The sequence below is a fragment of the Nomascus leucogenys genome, chromosome 3, assembly GCF_006542625.1.
Source record: "Nomascus leucogenys isolate Asia chromosome 3, Asia_NLE_v1, whole genome shotgun sequence".
In the NCBI taxonomy this organism is placed as follows: Eukaryota; Metazoa; Chordata; class Mammalia; order Primates; family Hylobatidae; genus Nomascus; species Nomascus leucogenys.
The window spans coordinates 53,618,103-53,627,547 of record NC_044383.1 but is presented as its reverse complement, the minus strand read 5'-3'; the positions used below and the strand labels follow the sequence as shown (position 1 = coordinate 53,627,547).

Below are 9,445 nucleotides of genomic sequence, written 5' to 3'. Positions count from 1 at the left end.
TCCCCCCTACCCCCACCCCACAACAGTCCCTGGAGTGTGATGTTCCCCTTCCTGTGTCCATGAGTTCTCATTGTTCAATTCCCACCTATGAGTGAGAACATGCGGTGTTTGGTTTTTTGTCCTTGCGATAGTTTACTGAGAATGATGGTTTCCAGTTTCATCCATGTCCCTACAAAGGACATGAACTCATCATTTTTTATAGCTGCATAGTATTCCATGGTGTATATGTGCCACATTTTCTTAATCCAGTCTATCGTTGTTGGACATTTGGGTTGGTTCCAAGTCTTTGCTATTGTGAATAGTGCCACAATAAACATATGTGTGCATGTGTCTTTATAGCAGCATGATTTATAGTCCTTTGGGCATATACCCAGTAATGGGATGGCTGGGTCAAATGGTATTTCTAGTTTTAGATCCCTGAGGAATCGCCACACTGACTTCCACAATGGTTGAACTAGTTGACAGTCCCACCAACAGTGTAAAAGTGTTCCTCTTTCTCCACATCCTCTCCAGCACCTGTTGTTTCCTGATTTTTTAATGATGGCCATTCTAACTGGTGTGAGATGGTATCTCACTGTGGTTTTGATTTGCATTTCTCTGATGGCCAGTGATGATGAGCATTTCTTCATGTGTTTTTTGGCTGCATAAATGTCTTCTTTTGAGAAGTGTCTGTTCATGTCCTTTGCCCACTTTTTGATGGGGTTGTTTGTTTTTTTCTTGTAAATTTGTTTGAGTTCATTGTAGATTCTGGATATTAGCCCTTTGTCAGATGAGTAGGTTGCAAAAATTTTCTCCCATTCTGTAGGCTGCCTGTTCACTCTGATGGTAGTTTCTTTTGCTGTGAGGTTGGTTCTTTTTGCTTATGATTGCTGTGGCTATTTGAGATTTTTTTGGATCCATATGAATTTTAAAATTGTTTTTTCTATATCTATGGAAAATGACATTGGAATTTTGGTAAGGATTACATTTAAATCTATAGATTGCTTTGGATAGTGTGAACATTTTAATATTAATTCTTCCAATCCATAAGCATGGGCTATCTTTCAGTCTATTTTTGTCTTCATTTATTTCTTTCATTAATATTTTATAGTTTTCAATGTAAAGGTCTTTCATCTCCTTGGTTACATTTATTCCTACGTATTTAATTTTTTTGTAGCTATTGTAAATGTGATTGTTCTCTTGATTGCTTTTTGGGAAAGTTCGTTTTTAGTGTAGAGAAATGTTCCTGATTTTTGTGTGTTAATTTTGTATCCTGCAACTTTACCAAATCTGTTATTAGTTATAATGGTTTTTGGTTATAGACTTTAGCTTTTTCTGTATATAAGATCATTCCATCAGCAAGTAGCAATGGTTTTAATTCTTTTTTATTTAGATGCCTTTTATTTCTTTCTCCTGGCTTATTGCTCTAAGCAGGACTTCCATTACAGTGCTCAATAGAAGTAGTAAGAGGTGAATTTTTGTCTTGTTGCAGTTGTTAGAGAAAAGGGTTTCAATTTTTCATCAAGTATAATGTTAGCTGTGAGCTTATTATATATGGCCTTTATTGTGTTGAAGGACTTTCCTTGTATACCTAATTTGCTGAGTGTTTTTGTCATGAAAGGATGTTGAATTTTTTCAATTTTTTTCTGCATCTAATGAGGTGATTATATAACTTTTTGTCCTTCAATCTGTTAATGTGGTGTATCACATTTATTGATTTGTGAATGCTAAACCATCCTTGCATCCCAGAAATAAATCTCACTTGATCATGATAAGTGATCCTTTATGATGCTGAGTTTGGCTTGCTACTAATTTGTTGAGAATTGTGTCTATATTCATCAAGGATATTGGCCTGTAGTTTTCTTTCCTTTTATATCGTTGTTTGGCTTTGGTATCAGAGTGATGCTGGCCTTATTAAAAAACAATTTGGGTTTGAGACCAGCCTGACCAACATGGAGAAACCCTGTCTCTACTAAACATACAAAATTAGCCGAGCATGGTGGCGCATGCCAGTAATCCCAGCTACTCAGGAGGCTGAGGCTGGAGAATTACTTGAACTCGGGAGGCAGAGGTTGCAGTGAGCCGAGATTGTGCCACTGCATTCCAGCCTAGGCAACAAGAGTGAAACTCTGTCTTTAAATAAATAAATAAAGTTTGGAAGTAGTTTTCCTCTTTAATTTTTTGCCAAGTATTACTATCCCTGCATTATTTTGGTTTTTATTTGCACAGAATATCTTTTTTCAATCCTTCATTTTCAGTCTACGTGTATCCTAAAAAGTGAGGTAAGTCTCTCGTAGGCAGTGTATAGTTGGGTCTTTTTTTTTTTATACATTCATTTACTGTATGTCCTTTTATTGGAGAATTTAATCAATTCACATTGAAGGTACTTATTGAAAGGTAAGGACTCACTACTGCCAATAGTGAGGAATTACTGTTCACAATTTTGTTCATTGTTTTCTGGGTTTTTGGAGATACTTTGTTTTTTCCTCTCTTGCTGTCTTCCTTTGTGGTTTCATAAATTTCTGTAGTTGTAGTTTTGAATCTTTTTTTATTTTTCTGTGTGTCTCCAATAGACTTTTTGGTTTTTGTTTACCGTGAGGCTTACATAGAATATCTTCTACGTATAACAATCTATTTCAAGCTAAGAGTGAGCAAATTTTGCATACAACAAATCTACACTTTTACTTCCCCCCACACACAATTTTCATTTTCAATGTCTGAATTACATCTTTTTTTATAGTATGTATTCCTCAACAATTTATTTCAACAGTAGTTATTAATGCTTTTGTCCTTTACCCCTGTACTAAGAATAAAATCATTTTATATACTAACATTATAATCCTAGAGCATTCTGATTATTGCTCTCTATTACTTAGACCATTGTGTTTGTGCATTTATAACTTTTATGTTATTTATTAGAAGCTTTTTGTTTCAATTTAAAGAACTCCCTTTAGCAATTCCTGTAAGGCAGGCCTAATGGTGATAAACTCGCTTAACTTTTGTTTACCGGAGAATGTTTTTATTTTTTCTTCATTTCTTTTTTCTTGTTTTAATATTTGTAGCAACTTTATTCACCAGAACCAGAAAACCTGAAAAACATTCAGCCATCCTTCAATGGGCATATGGTTAAACAAACTGATACATCCATAACATGGACTACCTCAGCAATACAAGAAATGAACTATTGATACATGCAGAAAATTGTATGAATCTTCAGGGAGTTATGCTGAGTGAAAAAAGCCAATCCCCAAAGATTGGACATTATATTATTCTTCTTATATAATGTTCTTAAAATGACATAATTATAAACATAAATAACAGGTTAGTAGTGGCCAGGGGTGGGGAATGGAAAAGGGGAGAGGAGTAGATGGGAAGGTGGACAACACAAGGGATCTTTCTGGTGATGGAAATTTTCTGTATCTTTACTGTATAAATGTCAAAATCCTGGTTTTGCTATTGTGCACATCTTGTAAACATCTTATTTTGTAAGATGCTACCATTGTCTCCCTCATTTCCAAAAGAATGCTTTGCCAGGTATTCTTGGTTGACAGGTTTGTTGACAGGTTTTGAATATTTCATCCCACTCTTTCCTGCCTTGTAAGGTCTCTACTGAGAAGTCCACTGATAGTGGTATTAAAATACCATTGTATGAAATGCACTTCTTATCTCTTGCTGCTTTCAAAATTGTCTTTATTTTTAATAATTTGATTATTACTTGTCTTGATGAACTCTTTGGGTTGAAAAATATGGAAAGCTTCACAAATTTTCATGTCATCTTTGTGCAGGGACCATGTTAATATTCTGTCATTCCAATTTTAGTACAAATGCTTCTTGGCTTACAATAGAGTTACTTTCCAATAAACCCATCGTAAGTAGAAAGTATTATGTTGAAATATGCAGATGACTGAAAGCAATGGCTGGCTACTTTATTTAGGGATGGTGAAATATGTATGGTGTCTACCAAATGTTTATCACTTTTACGCTATTGTAAAGCTGAAAAACCACAAGATAAACCACCATAAATCAAAGATGATCTGTATATGTGCTGCTAAAGTGAGCACTCTATTTTCTTTAACCAGAGAAATGAAGTTATTGTAAACATTCTTCACACACACACATCTTCTCACATCTCTGGTTATTTTCTTCAAGTAAATTTCTTGAACTAGAATTATTGCCTCAAAGAGATTGCATATTTTAAGTATTCTTTTTGCCATATTGCCAATTGCACCGCTGAAATATTTCATGAGTCAGTTATTCAGCAGCATTTTCTACAAATATCATTGTCTCTTCCTTTTCAGTATTATGTTTCAATATCTCTGCTTAGCCTTCCTTCATCTTACTGAATTGACAAGAAAGTCCAGAATATTGGTATTGGGAACATTTATACAAGCAAAAATCCATTTCTAATGAAAATTCTATGTTTTCAAATTATTTGTTGGCCACCCAGATAACAAGCCTTGTTAAAAACCAAATTGATTTGCTCTCACCTATTTTGTGTTTTCTAAGGATCAGAACTTTGATGAATATATGGAGGGGTTGTTAAAGTTAGCATAAGACAATAAAAATGTCTTCTATATAACAAAAAATACATATAGCAATACTAGACTAAAATTGTTTAGTTTTTGTTTTATAATTATGGATTCTCAGCAGCATGTACTGATACTTCCATTTTCTTATAATAAAATTAATAAAAATTATCAGACAATATAGATATGGGAACAGTTTTTGTTACATGTTTAATTTCCATGTTTCTTCTCCCAGTTTCCACTGACTGACTGTCTTCTGCATTCTTCCCATTTTTATTCCACAGTATTTTAGTCCTCTGTCAGTCGGCTCCAGATGTTTTCCTGCAACTGTAATTTGCACGAGAATTCTAGTCTTTGCCTGTGCCTTTGCTCAGCATTCATTTGAATTTGAGTTTTTATAACTGCCTTACCAAAAAGCTTTTACTTCTCTCTAAAATACCCTGTAAAATGCTTGCTCTTGATTACTTATACCCTGAGGACAGCTTTGCTCTCTGTGAGGTACCAAAGCTCTGACTGTTGCTCTACTCTCATTACTCTATGCTTCTGCTGCCTCTGGCCTTTTGTGTTTTGAACCTCCTGTGGTCTGTGGCTGCTATGAGAAGGTCAAAGCTACAGAGTAGCTAAAATGATTAGTGAAGGGCCAACCTGAGAGGATATTAATCTGCTTCTCCACGAAATGGCAATCATAATGTTTCTTTATTTTCAGAATTTATTTTTATAACAATTTAAAATGTTAACAGTCAGGGATAAAATAGAATTGAATAAACAGTATAGTTTATTTAATATGCCTTTTCACTGTGTCTCATCATATTGGTGATACTGAAATATTCTTCTTCTGAGATAGATTTGGGATCTAAGGGCAGGCATGTTGTAATCTGAGGGAGAGGGGCTGACCAGTTAATGTCATAGAGTTTTGAGTCTGTTGATTCATTTTCTATCCTGTAGAATGAGCAGTTAAGAATTCTAGTTGGCCCAGGTTCTGCCTACTGGTATAACTTCTATATCTGATGTCCTTCAGAGATACCCTGAAGGGAGTACTGGGGTGGATTCTCATAACGAGGCTGTTCATAATGCATAGAAATCCAGTCTGGCTCTGCCAGCATCTTTTGTAGTCCTGACTTAAAAAAAAAAAACAAACCTTGCTTTAGCTGAGTTTCCCATATTGGTTTGAGTCATTTATGTTCTGTTGTTCAGGTTCAGAGTTTTCTTTTCTTTTTTCTTTTTCTTTTTTTTTTTTTTTTGTTGTTGTTTTTCTAAGACGGAGTCTCGCTCTGTCGCCCAGGCTGGAGTGCAGTGGCACTATCTCTGCTCACTGCAAGCTCCGCCTCCTGGGTTCATGCTATTCTCCTGCCTCAGCCTCCCGAGTAGCTGGGACTACAGGTGCCCGCCACCACGCCCTGCTACTTTTTAGTATTTTTAGTAGAGATGTGGTTTCACTGTGTTAGCCAGGATGGTCTCCATCTCCTTACCTTGTGATCCACCCACCTCGGCCTCCCAAAGTGCTGAGGTACAGAGAGTTTTCTTTTAAAAAATTATTGGTCTTTTTTTTTTTACGTCAACATTCCTGCAGATTTTGATAAAATCTTTGTTTATATTGTTTGGTTTTAGAAACTGTATTTGCAGTAAACCAAGCCAGATAACTTGTTGCATCACGGTGCTTAATGGATTTGCTTGGCTGAGCTGTCAGAACTTGGTTTATTATTTTTATCCACGTCTTATCCTGGAATCCTGACTCCATTTTTATCTACTTAATGGCTTTAGTCTTAAGGCCCAGAAGAAAAACAGTGACCAGCAGAGCACAATTCCTTAATCTGCTCATGTGTATTAAGCCTAAATCATAAAATCCAGATTATGTTTTGAAGATATTTGCAAATGTGTTAAGTTGGAGCTATGGTATGGCACGCGATAGAAGGCCATTCTCTAGCTCATGAAGGAGCACATGGATAATGATTTCTTTCCATTACCTTAGTTAGTTGTACATATCCCACTATCAATATTAGTATTCAATAAGGACATCAGCCTAATTTGGAGATATATGACTATTCAAATAATTTGGTCGTTGCCATTTTGGCAGGACACATAATTTATTGATTGGAAAGACAGTAGTCTTAAATTGCTATCCCTGCTTTCCTCTTGGTCTATGTAATTTCTTGTCTTAAATCTTAAAGATACTCTGATACCTTTAAGTGGGCGATCACATCCTTTAAAGCTTCACTTTTTATGAAAATACAGACCGAATAGCCAAAGATAACAATGATAGCTGAACGATTTTGTTATTGCCAAACCAAATTGCTATTTTCCTATTCCTTGATAGAGGAATCATCATTGCCCCCCAACCCAGAACTCACTTTAATTTATCCAGTTTAATGGTTTTATTTGGAACTGTTAATTATTATGTCATTTCTTATACTAATTTCTGTTGCCTTTAAGGCTATTTTGACTGCAAATAACTGAAACCCACTTAAGAGCTTAAGTAAAAGAGGAGAAATTATTATAAGTGTACTCTAGTATCTCATGGAAGCCTAAAGCAGAAAGTATATTAGGCTTTAGGAAGGACATAAAACAGGAATCTAAACAGCCACACTTTTTAATTTCTACTAAGACAGTCTCTTACCTCCTTATATCTATGTTACTGATTTATTTCTATGAACTAGAATTCTATTTGGTCACAATGCAAGTTCCGATAGTACATATCTTCAGCCACAGGATCAGTGTCTCAATTCCAGGCAACAGGGCAGAGGATTTGATTGGTCTAGTTGGGTTTATTATGAATTCATATTCAATCATCTCTGTCTGTGAGATAGGGCCATGTAGGACAGAGAGAACTGTGTAACCATTGGAATTCAAGAGGGCAGAATTTAGAGTAGGAGATCATGGTCTACTAGACATCTAAATAATTATCTACCACATTTTCCACTGGATAGAAACATAAATGCCATGGAACAGCATTAAATAACATCTCAGTTAAAAAAGCTCAGGGAGCCAGGCGTGGTGGCTCATGCCTGTAATCCCAGCACTTTGGGAGGCCAAGGTGGGCAGATCACAAGGTCAGGAGATTGAGACCATCCTGGCTAACACGGTGAAACCCCGTGTCTACTAAAAAAAAAAAAAAAAAAAAAAATACAAAAAATTAACCAGGTGTGGTGGTGGGTGCCTGTAGTCCCAGCTACTCGGGAGGCTGAGGCAAGAGAATGGCATGAACCCAGGAGGTGGAGCTTGCAGTGAGCCGAGATCGCACACTGCACTCCAGCCTGGGAGACAGAGCGAGACTCCGTCTCAAAAAAAAAAAAAAAAAAAAAAAAAAAGGTCAGAGAGTCTGATAATTTTATCCAGATTGCCATGTAGGCTGCACTTGATTTTGAGGATAACTTTGGAATATTGAACTCAAAATAGTGTTATTATTTCAATTTTATTTTCTAATGTGTGCATAATAACCACATGGGTTTAGCTTTGTCTCAAAATTTAAATTAATTTTTAAGCTCATGTCTGAGTAGCTTTGTCTTTCCTAGTTTATTTCACTTCATTCTTTCTTACCTAGATTTCATTGGCTAGTAGTTTTATGAACAAAGCTCATGGATGCTGTAATCCTGTCTACTTGAGAATGTCTGATTTTATTTTTCTAATAGTTGAGGAGTGACTTGGCCAGACCGAATCCTTTAGTACTGCCATACTAGTATTGATTCTGGTATCTTTTGCTTAGCTCTGCCTAGTGTCTTGACTCGAGGCATTGGGTTCTGCCTCATTATAGAGTGAATCACCAGGCTTCTCAGAGTAGGGAAGAATTGCTTGGCTATTTAAGTGATCCAGAAGCCCAACTGCACCCTATAAAGCTCTTCTGCCAATCGTTCTGTTTTGAAACCATAGTATGTCTTCCTTTTTTGTAGTTCCAATTATTGCACTCCTTGTATTTCTAATTCTTGAGATTTTGCAAGGTTCTGAGATGTGCATTTCTAAATTTCTTGGCTTTTGTACCCCTAAGCTCCTAAGTACATCTGTCTCTGCTCTTCATAGTTACTGATATGACCCTTTGCTTCTAAAAATTTGTGTTTACTGAGATTTATTTTCTCATTGTCTTCCTAGATTAATATCTTATTAACTCTTTGTAACTGTAGTGGTATTTTCAGAGAGGTTGGTGATAAATGCATGTATTTAATCTGTTAGAATGGCGATCATTAAAAAGTCAGGAAACAACAGGTGCTGGAGAGGATGTGGAGAAATAGGAACACTTTTACACTGTTGGTGGGACTGTCAACTAGTTCAACCATTGTGGAAGTCAGTGTGGCGATTCCTCAGGGATCTAGAACTAGAAATACCATTTGACCCAGCCATCCCATTACTGGGTATATACCCAAAGGACTATAAATCATGCTGCTATAAAGACACATGCACATGTATGTTTATTGTGGCACTATTCACAATAGCAAAGACTTGGAACCAACCCAAATGTCCAACAACGATAGACTGGATTAAGAAAATGTGGCACATATACACCATGGAATACTATGCAGCCATAAAAAATGATGAGTTCATGTCCTTTGTAGGGAAATGGATGAAACTGGAAACCATCATTCTCAGTAAACTATCACAAGGACAAAAAACCAAACACCACATATTCTCACTCATAGGTGGGAATTGAACAATGAGAACTCATGGACACAGGAAGGGGAACATCACACTCACGGGACTGCTGTGGGGTGGGGGGAAGTGGGGAGGGACAGAATTTGGAGATATACCTAATGTTAAATGACGAGTTAATGGGTGCAGCACACTAACATGGCACATGGATACATATGAAACAAACCTGCACATTGTGCACATGTACCCTAAAACTTAAAGTATAATAATAATAAAATGAAAAGCCTTCTTGGTGGACATATAATGTAAGGCTGATAACACCATGTGCACAGAATACCCTTTAACTTTGCATTTTCAGAGATTAC

General features: G+C 36.3%; 1 non-coding gene across 1 annotated transcript; it reads right to left on the bottom strand.

Annotated features, from left to right (window-relative positions):
- Positions 1–3,719: 3,719 nt before the first annotated feature.
- On the bottom strand, positions 3,720–3,821 carry LOC115834537. Its single transcript, XR_004029481.1, has one exon. It is a non-coding gene; the product is annotated as a U6 spliceosomal RNA (small nuclear RNA).
- Between the last annotated feature and the right edge of the window lie 5,624 nt (positions 3,822–9,445).